This window comes from Stegodyphus dumicola, chromosome 10, assembly GCF_044657685.1.
Source record: "Stegodyphus dumicola isolate Sdum_Otavi_A_Nest chromosome 10, ASM4465768v1".
NCBI classification, from domain to species: Eukaryota; Metazoa; Arthropoda; class Arachnida; order Araneae; family Eresidae; genus Stegodyphus; species Stegodyphus dumicola.
This window is the reverse complement of record NC_140777.1, coordinates 59,047,522-59,061,066: the sequence shown is the minus strand read 5'-3', so window position 1 is coordinate 59,061,066 and position 13,545 is coordinate 59,047,522.

Sequence of the window (13,545 nt, the reverse complement as noted above, 5' to 3'; positions counted from 1 at the left end):
ACGCTTGTTCGGTGAAAGTTTTCTACGTTCAATGTGAAAAAAATCTAGTTTTCCTTAGAAAGTCCTCCCTGATAGTTTCCGTCCTCTTGCGCAGATGCCAATTCCATTAAATTTTCTGCATTAAACACAATTGTAATTCTTTCTTTTTAAAGAAATCTCAGGGGAAATAATTGTAAACATCAGCTTCAGTGCGATTATGAATTCTTATTTTAAAGTAGTTAACATTTTGAGTGGGAAAAGAATTTTTAATACGCTCATAAACAACCCCTCCTCTAAACTGGTATCAAACTGTGTCGATTTCTAAAACAATCTATATAAATACGTTTCCAAAAAATTCTGCTAAAATATTAAAAGTTGTATTTGTAGAGCATTTATTAGTTAGATTTGTGACTACCTACTCAACTTTTGGTTTTCATAACCTATAAGGTATTTTCTCCCGCCTTCTTAGCATACCTTCGTGGTGTAATGGTCAGCACGCACGGCGTGTATTCGAGAGGTTGGTGGTTCGAGTCCCGGCGAAGGCATTGCTCCTATTTCACATGTCCTGCTTCGAAATAACCTAATGTTTCTATAGTGGCACCCAAACCAAAAAAGGTGGTGGATGATGATTCTCCGCCGCAAGGATTTGGCGATTCGGTCTCCTAACCCCAGTCGCCCTTTAAAAGGGGGAGTATATACGGTATTTTCTCCCGCCCTTTTAGTATGCCTTCGTGGTCTCAGTACGCTCGGCGCGCATTCGAGAAGTCCGTGGTTCGCGTCCCGGGTAAGACATTGCTCATTTTTCATGTCTCTTGCTGTTAAAAAAATGTAATGTCTATAAAAACCTTCCATTCATCAGAATAGTAATAAAGTCATGAAGCATAGTGGGTAGGGGGGGGGAAAGGAAATTTTAAAGAAAAGATTATTTTTACAAAATGACTCAAAATTTCTTGAGACAGTATAAGTAGTTATATAACTCAAATAATTAAATATTTGACCTCTTAATTTTACGAGTATTTCTGTATAGAAATAAAACATTATTAAATATCTTTAATGAGTATCATAGATAGTGGAGCACATCGAGTGAGCTTCACAATATTTTCAAAAGCAGCCACTTTGACAAATGAACAGAACTGTCGGGAATCGCTTATGAATGTCACTTACACGTTTCACAATGCCAAGAATGTTATAAAAATAACGGTTATGCTTAAATCAACAACTTACCGATCTTTCCAAAGTGCTTAAAAATAGAGCTGTTCCAAAAATTGTATTCAGTTCATTCACGGTGTTTAATCAAAAGCTCGTCGTCGATTTTTGAACTGCTTATCGATAAGCTATTGAATTCAGATTTTGTACAATTACATTTACGGATGATAATACTTCGATTTAGAGTTTTTAAAATTTAATGTCGAAGAAATTTTGTGCGCATATTTCCATTTATGAATAAACTAAAAATCTTAAATTTTTAAGTTTGCATCATTTTACAGAGCGTAAAATATCTTTTGAAATAAAATTTGCATGAAATTGGTAACCTAATTTCTGATTTGGGGGCGAATTTTGTTTTAAATTTATATATTTTTTCGATTATTTGAGGTAAAAGCATACTTGGAAGTAAAAGACTGAACCAAAAGTAATAATAATAATAATAATAATTTATCGCATAGATTAATGGTAATAAGAGATTACTTAATAGCTTCTTTGCTAAATTCCTGTACAGTTTTATAAGAAGAATCATAGGCTCTTAAATTACGAAATCAAATAATTGAATCGCATTGTCAGATGTATAATATTTATAAATTTATCAAGACAGCCTCACGTTTTTATTATTCGTGATATAAATTTGTAGAAGAATTTTTTAAAGAGAATTATTTAATCTCGTATTCCCATTAAATTACACGATACATTATTTTTAAAACAAAGGGCGTTAGCCGAGAAGGTCTATTAACTTCATTTTTTCATTTTCCGTTGAAAACTATGTCAGTTCACTTTTCAAACTGTTGCTACCACATATTACAGCCCTGTATTATATTTAAAGAAATTAAATAATGGTTTTGGTTTATTAGATTACGGCAGAGCACTCGAGGGCTATCTGCCTTGAAATTAAATAATGAATAATCTGCATAAATATATGTATGTTTCTCGCATTGTGATAAAACAACGGTACCTAGACCCATCCAATTTTGAATAACGTACATTTCCACCCGAATATGGGCATCTCGAAGCCGAGATTTGGAATTTGTTTTATTATATGTTTCCTATTTCGTAAAACTTCAATGAATTTTTTATTAAGAAACTCAACGATTTTAAAGCGAGCAAAGGCAACACTGTATGAAAATAATAATATAAAAAATTATCTTCAACGGGTGAGACTGTGTATTGGAAATTCTAAAGATATGCTCATTTAAAATTTATTTTGCGGTATTGATGTTTAACTGAAGTTTTATGGTTTAAGTGCGAAGAACATGATATTTAAAAATAAAGGTAACCCACAAACCGTTAAAAAACGCCCTTTGGGCGTAATGTAAAATCTGAAAGATTTGCATTCTCAGATTTTTATGTTTGCATTTATTACTTTTATTTTTCTCGTTTTAATTCATTAATGCTCTTATAGGTAAACGTTCATTTTGTAAAAAATTCTATTTTTTATTCAATAACTGCTCTAAAACGGAAATTCTTAACCCACCGGGCGGCTCGCATTCAAATCTATTTACGTCTCGAAAACTGCAGTAAAATTTAACCATGTTTACAACTTTTTTTTCACTTAGAGTGAACCAAAATTGTCCTGAAAACGGCCTTTGTTAGATTTTCTTCCCCCCTCCTTGTAGGGCGATCAACAAGTCGTTTCACTAAAGTCATGGCTTCCTACTGTCCTTTGATTACCGCCTAGAGGCGATTAAGCAGATGGGCTGCTTTTGCCCTTACGGAGGAAGGAACACGTTTTGTGTCCATGCTTTGGTTAGACGAAAAAAGATATTTTTTTCTGGAAATCCAAAACAGAAAAGGACGTTTTGTATTGCATTGTTACTAATTTTGTGCATATTTCTAATCTTAATTGCTTATCAGAGCCGTGCAAAGATATTTTTTAACCTGAGGCAGAGAGGTCAATGCGCGTCCATATAAATATAAAAATAGCTACACTTGTATTAACCAAAAGTAATTGCATTAAATCAAAATGTCATAACTCTTATAGCATAATTATACCATAATTCTTAAAGTATTTTTTAATCGTAGATTTATGAATTCAGAGAAATAATGTAGCCAATTATTTATAATTTTCAAATGAAAACGTTAAAAAATTCGTTTTTGATAAATAAGAAATAACACTGAAATGTATATTGCATTAATTTCCAGGTTTCCTTGCAATTTTTTTGGTTTGTTGTATTGATTTAAGTTTGACGAAGCTTATTTCCCCTAATAATTAAAGCAATTTTCGAAAGCGTATAGCCAATTTGGCGCCTCTTCTAGTGATTCACATGAGCCCGGCTTTGTTGCTTTTTAAGTATAAATGTTATTAATTTTTATTGCGTTTCGGTATTTTAATGTACGTTTATAGAATGTTAATTTGTTTTTATATGCATATTTCAGTAATATAATCTTACGACTAGTGAGACAGTGTAGTTTAACTAATTTTCTGCTTTTGATTCATGTTATCGAGCTTTAACGCTAAGAAAAAATTTATAAGAGGCTTAAAATACCTAATTCCTATTGAAAGCTACATGTAATTGTTAATTAAATTACTATTAAAATAACAAACACATGCTCAGTGTCAGTCATTTCGACATAATGTTTGTAATTCATTTTACCACAAATTTATTTCGTTTATCTTGTTTCATATTTATGAAAGGGGAGTTTACCTTTATCGCATTTATTGGTTCATAGAAATTATGAAATATTGAATATTTTGAAACAAATTTCACCCATAATAACCTTATTAAATATTTTCTACATATAGACAAGATGTCGCAGATACCTCTCAGTTTCCGAACTAAATTACATGGTACTAAAATTCGGTGCATTTTCATATGATTATTGACAGAAAGAGTTACCTTACGTAAATCACAAAAGAACATTGTTTTAATTCTTAATTAAATATAGCACTTGTATTAAATTGCTAAAATTCATTGTTAGGAAAATCTCGCTCTAAAAAATTAGACACTTTTACGTTTCAAAGTGGAATTTTTGTGGTTTTCTCTGTGCATAATGTGGGCGCGAGTAAGTTTTTCTTAGAATGTCCTCCACGGAGGCATTCCTCCATTTAGGCGGATAGCTCTCGCGTGGTTTGAAGGAAAAATAAAGCAGACCAAAACAAAAGCTTCAAAATTGGTGTTTAAAATTTTTTTGTTTTCAAATACGCAAATTACTTAGAGATCTCAATTCACATTATCAAATGTTATTAGTTAAATAAATAAAAGCAAGCAGAGGATTTCCATTTAAATTGTTTGTTTTAAAATAAAAAATAAGAACAGTAAGTTTTGAATAAATCTTGTCAACATCAAGCAGGGACAGGAACATGCCAATGTAAAATTTAATATTAGGCCAAAAAGAAACGCTTTGACGTAGATTTTGGATAAAACTTAATCAAATTCGCAGGTAGTCAGAGACAGGCCTTTCTTCAGTAGAGAGAAAAAAATGTTTCTGAAGTATTTGTGTATTTATTACATAAATGTTTTAATGCTTCCATAGCACTGCTAATCGATAAAATTTATTTGATGAAAAGTAGGAAGTTTGTTTTTAAAATTCCGATTTTTCAACCTTTTTCAGTGACATATGTGGCATCGAAAAGCACGTCTGGCCAGGAGGCAGATTAATGGCTGAAAAATTCTTAGAATTTAAAGAGGCATCGAACAAGAAAATTTAGGGATAGCGAAATTCTAAGAATTTGGCACTTGACAACGGCAAAAGTTTTAGAATGTAGAGAGCTACATAATTTAGGCAGGGCAAAATATTTTAAATTTATAGAACATCGGTCAGTAGAATTAAGATACCACAGCGATTGCACTGAGAAACAAATCGACCTGCTTCTCGATTATGCGGACGGACGCAGATTAACTTCCGAAAGCTCAGTGAAAGCAAGAGCTATACATAATGCAGCTATTTACGATTTCTCCTATAATAAACTGAAATTTAATATAATAATTTAACACTATATATCAGTTTACGAAAACATGATGATACTTTTGAGAAATTTTCTTTAATTCCCCAGTACACTAAAAAAAAAAAAAGTACAATAGATTATATAATGATATTACTAACAAAATGATGCCGATGACGCATTTAATTTTTGTCTTTTTATTAATCTAAATAAATATGTCATTGAGTTTTCCATAACTTATAGTTTTGCAAATTAAAAATGTTCAATAATATAATATGCGATTATGGTATTATTGGTATGGTACTATTCAAGGCAAAGCACACGAGGGTTATCTGCCTAAATGGAGGGATGCCTTCGTGGAGGACTTTCTAAGGGAAACTGGCTCGTATACACGTTACACATGGGGAAAACCACGAAAACGACCATGCAGCCAGCCCGTTCGCGGGATTCGAACCACGGACCGAACTAGCAGTGTTCACCGTCTTTACCGCTCGGCCGCTGGTGGGTAATATGTGATTATGAAAGCTGTATAAAAGAAGAAAAATTCTTGCATATTCGTCAGGCAGCATACGATGGGCACCTGCTTGAGGAAAAGGATGCGTTTGTAGATGACTTTTTCAGGGAAACTGGTTTGGTATATTCAACCTAAAATTCACCAAAATACCAAGCAACGAACGCCTTCGCCGGAATTCAAACTTAGGCAAAACTACCAGTGTACAGTTGCAAAAGAGAGTTAACAACATAAACAGGTAACATATCTGAAATTAGTATTTATTGCATCCAACAGTGATATGATTTTCTGATATAATTTAACGGAATATGACTGTAAAAGAATGGGAATCTTTTTTTTTTTCTCCTTTTGCAAGGAGATTTTTTTCCGCTTTGTTTTCAACATTTGGTTGAAATGCAAATTAAATAAATATTTACAAATGCAGAATATTGGATAGTTATTGATGATTTTGAGATTCAGTTTCTGAAATCCATTTCATGTGTCATTTCCATAAAAAGGTGATACTGAAACCAACTTTCGAGGAGTAAAATGATTACTAGAAAAGAGTTTCCGATTTCTTTCATTCTTTTATTCCCATTATAAATTTATCCCGTAGTTCTTAGAACATTCTTCTATCCGTAAGTGATGATTTGCTTTCCGAGAAAATTTTCTGAAAGGAATAAATTACTTAGTCTTCAAACCATGGGAAAATCTTGCCATCGCCGGTACTTAATTCCCTTCATTTACTGAGATAACCTGCTTTGTTATAAGTATGGTACTTCTTTTCTGATTTTTACTGAATTTGCATGCTCAAAGCTATCTAAATAAAGAAACGCTATTGTGAATATCAGGGTATGAGTACATATATAAAAGGGTTATATATTTTTCAGAATTCCCCTATGAGCTGTTTATTCTTAGGGCAGAAAGAGGAGAAAGCTTGCATACATCGCCATTCCCGGAAACTAGACAGTACCGAAAACATTACTAGACAGTCCGGTTTACCAAACAATAGAGTTTATCGGATTCCAAGTTGTAAAAGCTGACAGTTATAAATTGTTATGTTCATGGCGACCTTCAGAAGGCATCAAATTATTTCAAAAGTTCCGCTGCTATAAATTTTCAGACTGCAATTTTGTTCCTTTAAATTTTCGAAAATACCTATTTTTTAAGTATTTTTCGGTACTTATATTAATATTGATACAAATAATATAGAAAGCACCAAACGTAGTTATGATGTATTTTAATTTGTCCTTAGTATTTTCTCACATATAAGTACTAACACTTTGTCTACACGTTTCTAACGTTTCACCATAGTAAGCCTTCTCTTTCCGAATGTATTCAGTTCCTTTTCGCTTTCGTTTTCTGCTTCTTCTTCTTCTTTTTTTTTTTTTTAAATTTTATTTATTTATTTATTTAATGTTACCATATCCTGAGTTTTACTTTAGCTATTAACTAGAGTATCTACTAGGTAGCATTCATTATAGTACATTCATTATATTCATATAGCTACTAGCTAGCATTCATTATAGTACAAAAACTAGTATACCTTGTCAATATCAACACATTTTTATCTTCAATAAAATCCACTAATTCGATTGATGCTGTAAAAATTACAATTTAATACTTTAGCCAATTATTCTGATTATAGTGATTTAAATTCGATTTTAGGCAACATATGCATTCTTTCAGAAAACGCGATATATTGAGCACCGCTGTTACAAGTAAATACTGTACATTCAACCGTTTCATAATATGTAAATGTAGCATAACTTCTTTTCGAGTGCTTGCACTGAGAGTCTCCTTCAAGTAAACTTTAATGGAACTTTATTTCATGAAAATTTAGAAGTATTATAAAAGCCTCAGAATTATTTCCATTGCAAACATTTATGAATTATGCAGAAAAATATATAAGAAAAACATCAATGAGAAACTATTATCGAATATACATTTCATGACAGTAGTAAAACATTTTTTCAGCACCGACGGTGTTAAAAAGCTCAATATTGTGATAAGCTAAATAAAATAAAACGGTATTAAAAGTTTAATATTGTGATAAGTATACTAATCTATAACACTCATTTGATATTTTTGGCATTAGGAACTATAATGTAATTCTAACCGTTAAAGTAACATTGTATTTGTATTAACTATAATTGTAATTGTAATTTCAATTAAATTTATCAGTACTCGTTGTACCTTGAGGGAGACGCATTATTATTATTTTTTTTTCTATTATATAAAATACTGTCCTCAGAAAAAAATGTCTCTAGACATGATTCTGTCTCCAAAATTAATGGATGAGGTGAACAGAAATAATCTTGGAACAGCCTTTGGGCAAGTGCTGCGAGTATGCGAAATGTAAGACTGTAATTAAACTTCGACCATCCTGGAGACTACACTTTCTTAGAATATTGCCATTCGACAAATTATAAGACCTTCCATTTATCTTTAAAGTTTAAGCTATCTGTTATTGACTGAGAAAAGCTGGTAATTCATTGTAGTTACTTTGTAGTTAAAACTACAACTAATGCAGTTATAACTGTAATTGTGCCGCCCAGATGGTACAGTGGTTAGGGAAGCTAGACTGCGATACCGAAGGGCCTGGGTTCGAATCCCGGAGAAGGCATGGCTTTAACTGTTCGTCATTTCATAGAAGGCGATGGTGGCTCACATATTAGATGCCTCCATAATAAAGTGACTGCAACTTCTGGCCTTGTATAGACTAATGGACTGTGTTGCACTGTAACTGTTCCCAATCTGCCATTGGGGAAAAAATAAAATAATAATAATTGTAATACAATGATTGTTCGAATTACAATATAAATTCAAAAGCAATTAGATTTTTCGCTCAGCAAAGTAATAAGTCGTCTTTTGAATACTACAAGTTCAAATCGGATGCCCATTTTTGCAAACAATCTAAATGTTTAGATAGCTCCGTGGATTTCCTTATGTGTAACATGAATACAAATCATTTTATTTTAGAAAGTTCTCTATGAGTACATCATTCTTCTTAAACGTTTCGTTGCATTCAATTAAATAAAGATCTTTTCCTGCTTTTATTAACGGGTGATGTGAACATGAGCCAGTTTCCCTTAGAAAGTTCTCCATAGAAGCATCTTTGCAGTCTTTACCGTAATCCAAATAATATGACAATCACAGGTGCATAAGAAAATTGTACTTTTATTTGTTCTTACGTGAAACAATGATGGAAAATAGTTCATGCAAGTACTTTCACTTGTAACTGAATAATGCATTTTAACTATTTATGGAAAATGTGTGTTATGTTGAATAAAAGACCAATTCGTAATTTTTTTTTCCAATGGCAGGGAGTAGCCGTTTATAGACATTGATCACTACTAAGGCCGGTCATGTTATTAAGGAGGGAACTAATACGTTGGCCACCGTTGCCACCTATGAAGAGGACGAACAAATTACATTCATGCCCTATCCGGGATTCGAACCCAGGCTCTTCGGTACGGCAACCAGAGTCACGAACCGCTTTACTGTCTGGGCGGTAATTCATAATAAATGGATTTAGTAAAATGTCTAATACACACAGCAATTAAGCATACTGATTGCTGATCAGAATCCTTTTTTACCAGCTAAAGCAATAGGTTGGACAAGCGTCCCGTAGCAAATCCTTTGCGGAAACATCCCTTTGCACTGGCATAAACTCTTTGCTTGCTTTCCCTTAATCTTGTAATTTAAGTTCACATGTATATCGAAGATCATAAACATACATATTTGCTTACTAACGTTATGTGCATTTCGGTCTATATAAAATATTGCCTTTAAATAAACTCCTATTTATGCTGGTACCACAAACTACAATATATGTAAGATGATTCAGAAGACATGACAGAAAATATTAATATTTTTCTCATAGGTGATTATCCCGTTGTATTATTTAAAAACTCATTATCCAAAATGCAGAAACATTTCGAATATAATATTATTGACTGTAATTTTCAAATATTATCACGATTTCCTTAGCCTATGTCACTGAAATTATAAGGGGCAGTTGTTTTTCTGATTAAATAGTTACAATCATCTGCTGCGCAATTTTAATTAAGAGGTCATTACAATTGCTTTGTAATTTTTATTAGATAATATAATTACAGTTATACCGTTTACTCAATTAGATTTCACAATTAAAATGAAATTATAATTAAAATGCATTTGAGTAAATTGTATATATAATTAAAAATTGTTACATTGTAATTACAAGATAATTGCATAATATTATTCCAATTACTATGTGTTTTTAATTGCATTCTGCAATTACATTTGCAATTAAGATCATGATTTTCCTGGGCTACGTAACTGCTTTTATCAGAAACAATTGCTATCCTAATTACATTATTATAATTACTTACTGGAGTTACAATGACAGTGTAATTGTAATTATATTATATGTTTGCAGTTGCATTAAATATGAAATTGGATTTCACAAATATAGAGTAATCGTAATTTAAATGAAATTACGTAAATTGTAATTGTAATTAAAAAAACAGCTACTTTTTAACTATAACTACTTAGTAATTGCATAATTTTATTACAATTGCATACTACACTTAGAATTACAATTATGATCATAATTTCACTATGTTAGGTAATTCTAATTATCAGAGACAATTACTTTCCTAATTACGTAGTTATAATTAACTACTGCAATTGCAGTTAAAATTACGTTGTAATTAGCTAATATTAAAGTAGTTGTGATTAGATGCAATAAAATTTGTAATTGTAATTAGATTATATAATTTTAATGTTTGTGATTAACATTGCATTGTAATTGTAAGACTTAAAAATTAAAATGCAATTACATACATTATTGTTGCATTTAAAAAGTACTTATTTTCTAATTGTAATTGCGAAGCTAATTACAATTGCAATATAATTGAAATCACATATTTCAAAATATTGTAGCAGTTTCTTGCAATTTTAATTTTAATTCCAATTACATTTTGCCAAACTGCATCTAAAATTTGGAGAATAATTAGCTGGAAAATGAAAATTCTCCTTACAAACATAAACATTTAAGTTTACTATAGCTGGTATAAGCACAGAACAGCTGGAACAGCTGGAAGTTTTGAACGAGCTATTTATTCCGAGCTGTCCGTCTAATTAACCCCGGTTGTGGGGGAGCTGGTAGTAGACAGCTTCCTGAGCCTCGTAGTAGAAAGCTCTGCCTTAAATTCTACTGAACATCTTTCCAAATTAGTATATCTTACTATTGAGGAATGTAGAGGATTGAAGTTTCATAGTCTATTCACTCGGTTTTGCATGTTCAGAATGTCTGTTATGATGGTCGTATGAAATGTCGTCGCCTGGTATGATGTCAGAATGTCGTCTGTTGTGATCGTTCCGTATGTAAGCATATGATTGATCTTATTATTTATAGCCGTTCCTAGGGATAAATACATAATTAAGGAAATATTCAAAACCTAACGATAAAACCCATTTGCCCCTAGCGAATAGATAGTTTCCTCTCCTCAATTATCTCCCGCAGAGAAAAATTATCACCTGTCAGTTTACATTAAGAGCAGAGAGGGGAGGGCACTCTGAGACAGGCCGTATATATGCTGTTTGCCGTTTCGGGCCAAAATTTAAGTTTACGTATATATGCTGCCTTGCCGCCATGAGGACCAAAATATTTGGACGCATATATGCTGCTATGCCGCTATGAGAGACATTATTTTCGAACGCATATATACGGCCTTGCCGCCTGGAGGGTTAACATTAGACAGTGTCAAGTGCATACCGAGAATGCACGGATGGCGGGAAAAAGCTCAAACTACCCCCTAGCTGAAGCAGGCGACAGTCGTACAGCAGTAAAAAGATCGTGTATCGCTCCCTTCAACATATGGCCTTCGGATGCCGTAGACACACGAGGGTACCTTTCTTAAATACATACCATCGAGTTGCCGTTCTTACCTGGGCAGGAAAATATAGAGAATAGACACTAGTGGAGTTGAAATGTGTAGGAGCGATGAGTCTCGATCCGTCTAATTAACCCCGGTTGTGGGGGAGCTGGTAGTAGACAGCTTTCTGAGCCTCGTAGTAGAAAGCTCTGCCTTAAATTCTACTGAGCATCTTTCCAAATTAGTATATCTTACTATTGAGGAATGTAGAGGATTGAAGTTTTATAGTCTATTCACTCGGTTTTGCATGTTCAGAATGTCTGTTATGATGGTCGTATGAAATGTCGTCGCCTGGTATGATATCAGAATGTCGTCTGTTGTGATCGTTACGTATGTAAGCATATGATTGATCTTATTATTTATAGCCCTTCCTAGGGATAAATACATTACCTCTAATGATATATAGGTCATAGGGCTTCGCTTATTTAATAGGAACACGACCCTGAAATCTTTACCTATCCATATCTGTCCTTAGTGGGTATCATAAAAGTGAAAAATAAATCCAAATGATGGAACAAACCTGTGCACTTGAAGTTCAGAATCACATACAATGTGGCAATATGTAACAGTGGCAAAACTTAGGTAAAATAGCGATTTAAATATATCTGAAGCATAACTTTCAAATCGTAAAAGCATATTAGCACATCTGTAGTACAAAAACTTTGGCATATCGTTCTCCTCGTAGGTGCTACAGCTGTAGCGTCTTCCTACTTCCGTGTCTTGAAGCTAACGGAATAGCGTAGGGGTAGTTGTTGAGGCATACAAAAGGAGTGGGCGGAGCATAGTTGCACAGACCAGTTGTTGAAATTTTTAATACATAATACACATCAAAGTGCTGCCCCAGAGGGCGCAAGATCCATATCGATTTGCCAGCACTAATTAAGGAAATATAATAAAGAATAAATAATGAAAAGTAGAAAAAACACTATATACACTATGCACATCCATCACCAAAACTCATTTTGGTGTATTGTTCTTGCTAATTATGTAACGTAAGTTAACGTTACGCTAACCAGTTGATTTTATCTTAAAGAGGTGGATATTAAAGAATTAAAAATATTTTGATATATTTCTGTATTGTGTTTATATTTAGAAGAATTTTTACCCAGCCGAAGGTTGATGAAACCACTTTCATGAGAGTGTAAGGATAACATAATTTCTGTGCTTTAAAATAATAGATCAAAGAAAAATACATGTTTTGAAAGTACTTTTTTTATTGATAAATATTTTCTCCATAGTATTCACGTATTTTCGTTCTAATAATAATGATCTCTGGTTATATATAAGTATTACGTTTATGTTTTGTATAGCAAGAAGCCCCCCCCCAAAAAGAATTATGTATTTGAATATGTATGGCAGCGGTAGTTTAGCGTTGGTTCGTTTTCCACTTTTCCGCTTACACTTTTATCCAAAAAATACCAAAAATCTGAGATATTAATTAAAAATTCTTAAAACGCTAATTTTCGCCCTCATTTTTCCGAATGGCAACAGGGATACAACAGCAACAATGGCGTCGTGCCATTATTGCTGATGTAATGAGAGAGAATTATCGATTTAATGCGATTTTATCAAAGACAAATGAATAAAACAAAAATTAAAAAAATAAAATTTGAAACCTCATTCAAATTTTGGAAACCTCGTTTCGAGGTGCACTGGCTCTTGTCTAGATGCACCTATGTAGCAAATTCGTAGCCCTGGGTCTATTAGCTTACACTCAGCCCAAACGAAAGACAGACACATAGAATCTTCCTTCTATTATGAGTTATATATCAGAATACCTTTCATTGTTACATATTCAAGGAATCCTTTTAATAGCGTTCGAAACAATGAATTTACCAATAATTGTTTTAGGCTTTTGTTGAATTACAACAAAGTTAATGTATACATTTTTAACAATGCTTATAAACCATAATCATTAGAGATACCGAATCTAGTGGTGCTAAAAACTTACGTGTGGAGCTTATTTGCTTAAACTTGTTATTTTTAATGCTGAAATCGAATTGGAACCATTTTTAGAAATGGAGTTCTTTTTTTTTCGAAGTATTGTGCTACGTTTTTAT